This window comes from Archocentrus centrarchus, chromosome 23 (assembly GCF_007364275.1).
Source record: "Archocentrus centrarchus isolate MPI-CPG fArcCen1 chromosome 23, fArcCen1, whole genome shotgun sequence".
NCBI lineage: Eukaryota > Metazoa > Chordata > Actinopteri > Cichliformes > Cichlidae > Archocentrus > Archocentrus centrarchus.
This window is the reverse complement of record NC_044368.1, coordinates 15,493,197-15,503,959: the sequence shown is the minus strand read 5'-3', so window position 1 is coordinate 15,503,959 and position 10,763 is coordinate 15,493,197.

Genomic DNA, 10,763 nt, shown 5'->3' with positions numbered 1-10,763 from the left:
CTGGCCTATCAGCTTCAGTGAGCACAGAGTGGTAATAATTCAGAGTCAATCTGTGCATTGGACCGCCACATAGACTCATTTAAATTCTGCCCACAACCATTACTATATTTCTATATCTCTATCATTATCCAAATCTCTCCTCCGCTTGACTCACTTGACCCCCAAATCCTTCCCCCATGACCGTCTTTTGGCTCTATCTCTCACTTGTGTATTCGGTGCATCAGTCCTTCACCTTCCGATAATTGTTTGATCTTTTTCATTTCTCGTGCATTTCTCTCATACACTTTAGCCCTCTTTATCTGTTTGCCCAGTCCTCAGAGCTCAGGCTGAGCTGTTTGGGATGCCAGCAAGCTCTGATTTACTTATATATTTTTTTTTTTTTGGGGGGGGGGGGGACCTGGAAATAGTGTTAGAATTCAAAAAGATGGGCTATGCTAGAATAGACACACTCACTAAATACTGAATAAACAAGTGCAGAGTGACATGTATCAGTACATGTGCAGCTTTTTGTGTGCTTTGCTGCCCGGCTATGTACTCTGCTGTTTTCACACCATCTGTCAGTATATAAAGTGCAATATTATAGTGAAGGTTTCTGCACATATGGTATAGAATCCATCGGTTTCTCTGTGTTTGTCACACTGGCTGAATGTAAACTAAAATTCATGACTTATTTTCATCATGCTCTCTGGGCCTGTTGTTGCACCACTAAGTATTCTGCCAAAGGACATTTTGAAATGCAGACTGGAGAAGCCAGGGATCAGACCACCTTCTGATTAGTGAACGACTTGCTCTACTTCCTGAGCTACAACCTTCAGCTCAGCTCGGCATTAATTTTCCTAATCTTTCCTTTTGGCAAGAAAATCCTGCCTCAACTTGTTTAAACAAGCGGCACTGACCACCCACACAGCTAAAATATGAACAATTCCTTGTTTGTTGCTATGCAATATTGTTATTGAGGCGCAACCCGTGGGGCTAAAAATGAAGCCAACCCCACCCACTTTGAGTGACAGGTGTTTTAGCAAAAGCTATTTGTCAGCTCAGCTAATTTGAGTCGATGAACTCTAACTCTCAACCAGTTCTTGTGGTGATGGTTCCCTTTGAATCATTTTAACACCAGCACCCTGCCCAGTTTGCCATGTGCTCATCACATGCACCCCCACTACAACCTGCTGTGCTCCAGTTCAGAATTGTTTTTCTCTTTATTCCAAACAGCCCAGAAGTCACGACAGGATTTATAAACCCATTTTAGGAAAAGTCATAAAATATGATAAAATATGATGAGGATGGGGTTTTAATTTAACAGAGTTGCATGATTTTTAAAGTGTAAGTTTTTCTTTAAAATCTTGTTTATTCTTTCATTTCTCACTGGTGAATGGGATCATGACTTTGCAGGCACGACACAGGACTTGTGTACTATGGTCCAGAACACAAATGACTCAGAGTGCAACATGCTTTATCAATATCTGTTCATATCTGCTTGCTCATTCAGCAATGTTAATCTCAGCACATCACAGGTGTCCATCTGCAGAGGTTAAAAAGCGAACGGCCAACTGAGCGAGTGAGTGAAGGAATTGGAGCGTGGTTGAAGGATGGGACCCGGGAGCAGTAATTACCTCCAGCTGCTGCCCACCATCTCTTCCCATTTCTCTCGCTCTTGTTTTCCTCCTGTTTCCCTGCTCATCCTGCCGGCATTTCCCCACTATTTTCTTCCTCTTGTACCTCTGTGTTATCATCTTTCACACAGCTGCTGGCAAATGTAGCTCAGGGTATCCAGGCGCTGTGTTTATCCCAGGTTTCAGGCTCCTGAAGCAGGCAGGCGGGGGAAGAGAAGAACCTCCCCACCGCAGGTTCACCGGAGGTTCTCGTGGCTTCACTGCATGCTGTCCTGCAGTGCACAGTTGGTCCTGACCTACAGAATAGAAAACATTAATAACAGTGAAGTATAGTTTATCTATATAGAGGATCTGAATTATTATACCATTTGTAGAAACAGTGATTGCAGCAAGCTTGTAAAAGAAACTTCACAGTGCTTCAATGCAGGCAAATACAAGCAAAAAGCACACACTTCAGCATTTTTTAACATGCTCACTTTATTAGTTATGTTTTCCAAGGTACTATAACAAGAAGTTGTGGGAATAAATTCTTTCATTCTTTGCCTTCAAACACTCATCCTTGTGGTTACATAAAGCGTCATAACCAGCACCACACTACCCCCTTCTTTGTGGCTACAGGGTTGCCAGGCAACTCCAAGAACATCTGCCTGACTGCATCCTTGCAACCTTTCCTGGCTCTCTCACACACACACACACACACACACACACACACACACACACACACACACACACACAAGTGTGTTTTGCTATCTTTGTGGGGAATTTCCATTGACTTCCATTCATTTCTACAGCCTAAACCTTACCTTTACCCTTTTCCTAACCCTAACCATCACATACCTAACCCTAACCCTAACCTAAACTCAATTCATACCTTAGCCCTAACTCTGACCCCTGACCCAAAAACAGGGTTTCCCCTTGTGGGGACAAGGTTCCAGTCCCCACAAGGAGCAATTGGTCCCCACAACGTAGTATATGTCAGGAAAATTGTCCCTACAAGGTATTATAAACATACGCACACACAGTCACATAACACAAGGTTTTTTTTTAATCACCTTTTCTCTTCTGTATGGGCCTCTGCCTCGGAGGTAGATGAGGATGCTCAGGACTATTATCTGTGTTTACCCAAGCTAATAACCATGCCAAATAGGAGAAGTCTGAAATGAGAACAGAAACTTTACTGGACACCAGATGACAGAGTGAAGTTTCCCAACTAACTTCCTGGACACAGTACAGCCAAAGGATCTTGGACCCGTACCCAGGTTGCGTCTCACTCTGGGTCTTCTTTGAAGTGTTGTCTCTTTGTGTCCAGATTTCTTTAACTCTGCCAACATTTATGCATACAATAACAGATTAAAGTCAACTTCTGCCCTGACATGCAATTTATCTGATTACATTTCTGCAAATCTAGTTGTTTTGCGACAGCGTCAACAGCGTCTCTGTGAATGTGCAGCTTTTAGTCAGACTGACCTTTAGTCACACTGACGTGACTTCAACAAATTTAGATTTATTTTTTCCATCAAACCATTGTGAATCTGAGTCATCAGGATCAAGTAGCACTGAAATGAATAGTTTTTTTTCATTTGTCTTACTATTAAACTTGTCTTCCAAAAGATGATTGTTTAAAAAGGAGAAATATTATTGGTTAAAGGGTGTTTCTCCTGACTCTTCTTTACTTTTTTTTTTTTTTTAATTTTTCTCTTATTATTTTTCTCTGTTATTATAATTGCTGATATGGATGGATCTGCAAATTACTACTATGGGCCAATGTATTGTCCCATGCCAGTATATCAGTCAGGCTCTCTTTCAGAGTAAGGCTCAACCTATTAAGTACTTAGAAACTTTTTTTCTTATGTTTTTTTATTCTCATTTTTTAAATTACAACAAAACCGATTATATTGATGCATCTCAATGGTGCACACATATGCACAAACAAACCTGAATTGCAGTAATACATTTAAAAGGATATAAAAACACAAAATGTCCTAATATTTGCGTAGCTTCTTGCTTCACATTATACTGCCATGATGACTTCTCTATATTCTGAGGCTGGCCTATATGACACTGGAGTTGAACAATCCATTTACTGTCCCTCTTCTAGAAATCATTATTATGGGCTTGAAAACTAATTCAGAGTACTCACCCTGCGCATGGATTCACACAACAAACCCTGTCCTCATTTGACATTTGTGTTATCCGGGGGCTGCATGCAGAGTGAATTAATGTTTTTTCAGACTACATCTTTTACAAAATATAATTTTATGTGACTGAAACTCGTGAGTATCATTTAATACAGTAGTTTGCATGCACTGAGTAAACAGAGGATTTCGGTAATGCGGAGCAAAGAGGACTTCTGACTGCCCTCTTATACCCTTTCTTTATTTTTGCACAAAATATAGATCCAAGTGAGAGATTTGATCTTTTCCAACTCTAAAGGTGCAGAAAACACAGTGTGGGTCAATATTAATCTCAATATTGCAGAGTCTGTGCATCCCACAGGTGCATAGTCAGGAACACCAAAATGAAGAGAATGCAAAGAGAGAGAGGAAGTGAAGAAAGACCGAAGATGTGCAGGGCAGATGTTTTTCTTCGTGTATGCCTATGAGAATGAAAAGAATGGATGCACAATATAGAGAGATACCAGGGAAATGTAACAATGCAGCGGAGTCACCCACTGTGGCAAGACAAAGCACTAGAAATTCCCAAACAGATTGTCTGCCTGCTTTAATAGCCTCTGGGCATAATGTCCCCTTGTTCCATTGTCTGGAAAGCTGCTCCCTGCCCAGGCGCTCACAGAATCGAGCTGCATCCATGACTGCCTGTAATGTGTATCTTATGAATAAAGAATATCTTATTTCACGAATTGCTTTTTATCCCTTTCTGCAATTAATTGCTGGGAACCACAATTCAAGTGGGAATTGAAATTAGCCATAAAGAATGGGGAAGATTTTAATTTAAGATTGGTTTTAGTTGTTTCCAGTTCATCACTGAACATTCTCCTGACTTGATGCCACTCGCTCAGTGGCATGAAGTCAGAGCTGCTGCGCGGAATCTCTAGAAAAGTCGTCTGGACTTATTTCAGGCATAATCCTGACAGCCTTTTCCATAATCGCTCCCACAGTTAAGGAAGAGAGAATAGTGGAAATTCCCATAAGAGGACAGGGGCTTTTCAGAGGAAATGGAATTGAACAAGTTGTCTAGGGCTTGTGGAAACTTGCTAAATGGACCTCATATCCATTGGGCATTCTGTTTATTTCCAGTAAGTGGTGAATATAATATAAACACAGGATTTAAAATAGGTAAAAATATGTCTGAATGTCCATGACATATACCATAACTGCAAGTGTTAAAAGGATATCTACCGCCATAGAAGGCTGCAGGTAGTGAGGACAGACCAAAGAGTGCCATTTACCCCCCGCATAAAGCCTTCAGAGCCACAAGCAGCCTAAATGTGTTTTTAATCTACTTAGTCAGATGGGCAGATGACAATGACATTACCTTATCAGCTTTGTGTACGTGTGCAAGCTCAAACAAGCGCTTGTGGACCTTAATGGATTTCTCCCAGGACTCAGATGAGCCACACGTGGAGTGTAAAAATGCTTTCACTGCTGATTTTTATTCAGATTATACAGCAAATTGATTATATCATATTTTCAGCGTGAAATAAGCTAAAGCTCAACACTTACATTGTGTTGCTGCCTTACGCATGGACACAGGACCTCTGAGCATTGGCAGTGGAGCTGCGTGGGTTGCAGGTGAATCTAACCTGTTTAGGCTGAATCTGGGTAGGTTGGAGGCCTTTATGTCTTGTTCTGTCATTAACTGTATGTAAAAGACAGATACAACTTCCGGGCATGAAAGGTGATACTAAGTATCTGCATTCTCTCTCATGGCCAGCAGGTGACAACTCATGAGGAAAACCTTTTGGTTTCTTGTACTTTGACTTCAGTAAACACTTTCTTTATGAGTTCCAAGTCTTGCTGAATCAAATCAAATCAAATCAAATAACGATCCCCTATGAAGTGAAAATGGAGGACGAGGCAGGGTATGCTTCAGCTTGACAGTGACAAGTCACCTGTGAGCATGTGCTGTCCTCAGTCAGAGCTGCTCCTTCCTTGTCATGTTTTGAGATGGAGGAAACTCTGCTTCACAACAGGACTTCACTAACCAATGGCTGTACCCATCAGCACCTTCCCCTGGTTGCCATCTGGGAGCGCTGTTGCTGTAGAGAGTGTGCTTGGTCTCCAAGAACATTTATTTGGGTGCGGCGTGTGTCAGAGTACTTCTGCACAGATGCCAGGACTCAGGGTTTCCAATTAAAACGCTGCATTGCAGCAGCGTTATTCATGTCACCTGTGCATGATTTTATGCTGTGGATGTGTGTGTGTAGAAGTGTTTCATTACTAAGCTATTGAGTAAACAAATTTGCACCTTTCTATTAAAAGAGAGGCAGAGAAAAGTGGTGCATACAGGTGTTTTTTGGCTGACCCTCCCCCCAACCTCTTCTGTTTTACTCTCTTTGATCAATTAAAAATCCATGTTAGGGATTCCACTTTGGGTGCGGCACACCTCAGCCTCAGAACAAAGACCCTGCCCACACACCCTCTTCCCTCCGTCTGCCTGTCTCTCTCTCTCCCTCCTTCCATATCTCTGGAGCCCTCTTAAAAAGGTAATGGATTTAGACTGAAGTCGCAAAATATGAGCCAGTAACACACATGTGCAAGGGTGGAGGGGTTAATCACAACGACAGGAGCGTGGCATTGCTGTCACAGTCAGCTGTCTGATAAAGTGGAAAATCCTCTTAAAATAGGAAAATGGGGGGAAATAATATGGGTTTGAGCCAGTGATTAACATTCTGTAATTAGGAGTTGGATGCTCTACTTAGAGGATTCTTCCTCTCTCTGTCAACAAAGCAGCTGTTTTTATTGCTGAACGGGGCTGGTTATTTGATAACTCCTATGAATTTGAATTATGGCAGGTGGCTTCCAATGTAATATTTTTTTTTAGACAGGATACACCAAGTTACATTTCTTTGGAATGTAACTCAAAGCTACAGTATGATAGATGTGGTAAATTAAATATAGCATGATCCCTGCATGGAAAAGACAGGGAAAAAGTTACAAAGGAAGACTTGCAATATTAGCAGATTTATTGAAATTCCATGACTACATCAATTAAAAATGGTGATGCTGCATGATTAATGTACAGCATATAATTGTAAATTCAATTTAAAGTAATGTTTGACATTCTGGGTGCTTGGTAATAACTTGTTTGCTTTCAGAAGCTCAGGAAGTGCAACCACCGAGACCCACTTTAACATAATGCCACTTGTTTCTGGTTATGGCATTTTTTTTTTACAATAAATGACCAGCACAGGAAGCGAAAGCACGCTGCTAAATTTCAAAGGAAATGGCTCGCGGTCTTTGAAACATCACCTCTGCTGAGCTTTTGACGGTGTGCTTTCATCAACTTTGAGAGGTGAGATCATTTCCTAGCACCCCCCCCCCCCCCCCCCCCCTTATCAGACTTTAACCCATGCGGCCTCAGCACAACGCTCCAGGCGATATTTTTCATGAATTATTTAAAAACAGTAGCATTGCACATAAAATTAATATTCAGACATTTTTTTTCCTATTATCTATATTAATTAGCTGTCTCTGTTGCTCCCTCCTATCTGTTATTTTGGTCATGATTTGTATTCCAGTGGCATTAGCTTGGTCAGGGCTTGTGCCCATTGATGCTACATGCCAGGCATGCTGAGTGGAGTTGGACTGGGCTGCTCTGTTATTTTTTTTCTCCCTTCCTGCTACACTTAGCTTCTGGCAGGTGATTTTTATCTCTTTCCTCTATCCACTTCTTTGGCTTTCCTAAGCCATTTCCAACTTTCAAAATAACATCTGGCTTTTCCATTTTTCTCAGAGGAGTATGTGAGAGGCTGTGTTTTTTTTCTTTTTCTTTCAGTATAAATGGATATTTAACATTTTCATTGCACACTTCAGCCTGTTAGACATTTAAAGCAAGACGCGGCTCAGCAGCAAATGCTGTTTCACCGTCTCTATAAATTATGGATTAAAAAAAAACAACAACAACAACTCTGGGAATATCAGTTGCTATATTGCAGTGAGAAGCATTTGAATTTCAAACAGTATGGCTCCCCCTAGTGCCGAAGCCCATCACTATTAGAGGAATCCTTCACTTTAAGTGGGTCTGTTGGAACTGAGCAATGCTTAATTAATAACAGCTGAACTGTAATGATTAAAACCACTCACTTTTTTCTTTTTTTTGCTAAATCATAGACAACACACTAGTGTGATATAGTTTTAGTGTGTTTTCTCAGTGAATCTGGCTTTAGAGGATTTTGATGTGGGATTAAAACAAGTAAGGAGTTCATTTAAAAAAATAAATAAAAAACATTTGTACAAGATCTGGCCTCTGCTTCCTATTTAACTTTGCATTCTGTGTTACTGTGTCCACTTAGCACACCCCAGCTTCACTCATCTATTATTCAAGCTTGATGCTGCAAACAGAAAAGCAGTTGTGTCTGCACACTGTGGCCTAGGGACTACACGTAGCCTCATGGAAATGAGTGTAGTTTTTTCCTCCCCTCTTTTTTTTTTTTCCCTGGGCCATCTCGAGGGTAAAAAGTGTCTGTAGCCTTAAATATTCAAGACCTCACATCATTCCACGCATAAATGGAAACGCGAGACAGCCTTTCGTTAAGCGCACAGCGAAGCAACACTGCTGATTCCTGTGTGCCTTAATTCACTATAAATGCCCTCTCCTGCTGAAGCAGGAGAAAACAAACAAAAGACTAGTTGTTTCATTCATATTATGACCTGTGAAGGCAGTCGTTACCTTACAGGGACAATGCACTCTGGGTCATTACAGAGCATTTTCATTACAAAATAGAAGCATGGAAAGTGTGAAAAAATGCATTCCAGCTGAAAGAAAAAGGGAAATGATACAAGTCTCGACACATTTCCTGAAGATAAGAAGAGAAATGAGTTGGAAAAAGCTTGTGGACAAAGATAACTTCCACTACACTGAACTGAAGGCTGCGTTCTTGGCACTTCTCTTTCAATAAATTTGATCCATTTTTTCAACTGAGAGAGAGCTCACAAATGCTGAAAGTCAGAAACTATGACAAATGCTGTGCCTACAATTTTCTCCTATGTGGCATCAGATCATGAGTAAAAAACTGCTTTAAGGATGGGGAAGACGATTAAAAAGTATAGGAGGATTATATTATAGCAGTGGATGCTAATCCCTGATATTACTCTTATGTGCCGTTTACACGAAGCCGTTTTCACTGGAAACGGTGTCGTTTTGATGCGTTTCAGCCTTTCGTTTACACGATGGCGTTTCAGAAACGATCCGCGTTTACACGAGGACATGTGAAACGATGAAAACGATGTAGTTCCCATGCCAGGCCACAAGTTGGCGTTGGTTTTCTCTTTGCAGTTTGTTTACGCAAGACGCGCATGCGTGGAGTGACACAGTAGGTAGTGCGGCAAATTGTTCATTACTTACAAAACGGCCAATGTGAGAGGTTTTGTGTGGACCGATGATGAGGTTGGATCGCTGCTGCACACAACGCTGAATTACAAAACGGTAAAAACACAGGAAAAGCATAAGAAGCACTCGTGAATCCGCGAGTGCTGTTTATCAGTTTGCGCGTGCGCGAAAAACTGGCCGTCGCAACCATAGTGCGCATGTGCGAGTCGAGCGTTTTCAAATCACCCCGGTTTCAAGTGTTTACACGAAAACGCAAGCCGGTGTGTTTCTGAAACGCTCCACTCTGGACCCCGTTTCTGAAACACATCGTTTTCACTCTGTTGTCGTGTAAACAGAAGGGCGAAACGCATCAAAACGACACCGTTGTCGTGTAAACGCAAGGCCGAAACGCATCAAAACGACACCGTTTCAAAATGAAAACGGTCTCGTGTAAACGGCACCTTAGTCGAGTTGATCCATATGCTTACCAATAAGAGCTGATCACAGGAAATGGAGCTCTTTAGAAACACTCTCCCTTTCAGTTGGTACAGAGCAGTCGTTCTCAAACTGTGGGCCAGGACCTACTGGGAGCACTACATATGCAGGGAGAAAAACATGAACTGAAGCAAAGCTGAATCAACATGTTTTTTTAAGGGTGTGAACTTTTTTGGCTTCTGAAGAGGAGCACTTGCACGCAGACATCACTGTTTTTGTCATCCTCTCACGTGTTTGCCTCTTTCATTGTGTTCATTCTGATATAAATTTTTAAAATGTTTTTTTTGTTTGCATCAAAATATAAAGTTAGAACAGAACACCTCCTGACTAGTTTCTTAGTAATTAAGAGGGGAAGTAGAAACCAGGTGCTGCTAATCAAATGCACACAAATAGACTCTACAGGCCTCAGTTAGCATGCTAAATGTTAAAGTTCGTGCCAGTACAATTAGAAAAAGACTGAACAAGTGTGGCTTATTTGAAAGGGTTGCCAGGAGGTTTACAAAGTTGCATCTGAACAAACCACAGGATTTCTGGAACGAGGTCCTTTGGACAAACAAGATCAAAGTGGTTTGACTGTGATGCACAGTACCACATTCGGAGAAAACCAAACACAGCATCCATCTTCTTCTGCTTATCCAATTCAGGGTTGCGGGGGGTCTGGAGCTTATCCCAGCTGCCATGGGCAGCCTTGCCAGTCTGTCGCAAGACTTACACAGAGAGACAGAGTCACTCTCACTCATATTCACACCTATGAGCAATTTAGAAACACCAGTTAACTAACTGCCTGTCTTTGGACTGTGGGAGGAAGCAGGAGTACCTGGAGAGAACCCTTGTAGACACGGGAAGAACATGGAAACTCCACAAAGAAAGGCCCTGGCCAGATGTGGATTCAAACCCAGGAACTTCTTGCTGTGAGGCAACAGAGCTAACCACTGTGCTGCCCCAAACACATCACCACAAATACTCTGGAATACCAAAGTATTCCAGAGTTATTGCTAAAGGTGGTTCTACAAGCTACTGCTCAAGAGGTTTCCTTGGTTTTTCAGAGGACTACATGGAGACCTGTGAATTTTTTTTTTTTTTTTCATAGGACTGTAACTATGAATATAGTTGTATTCTGTAGATGTTAGTATGTTGTTGTCGTCATGTGTCTGTTTTGGAAGG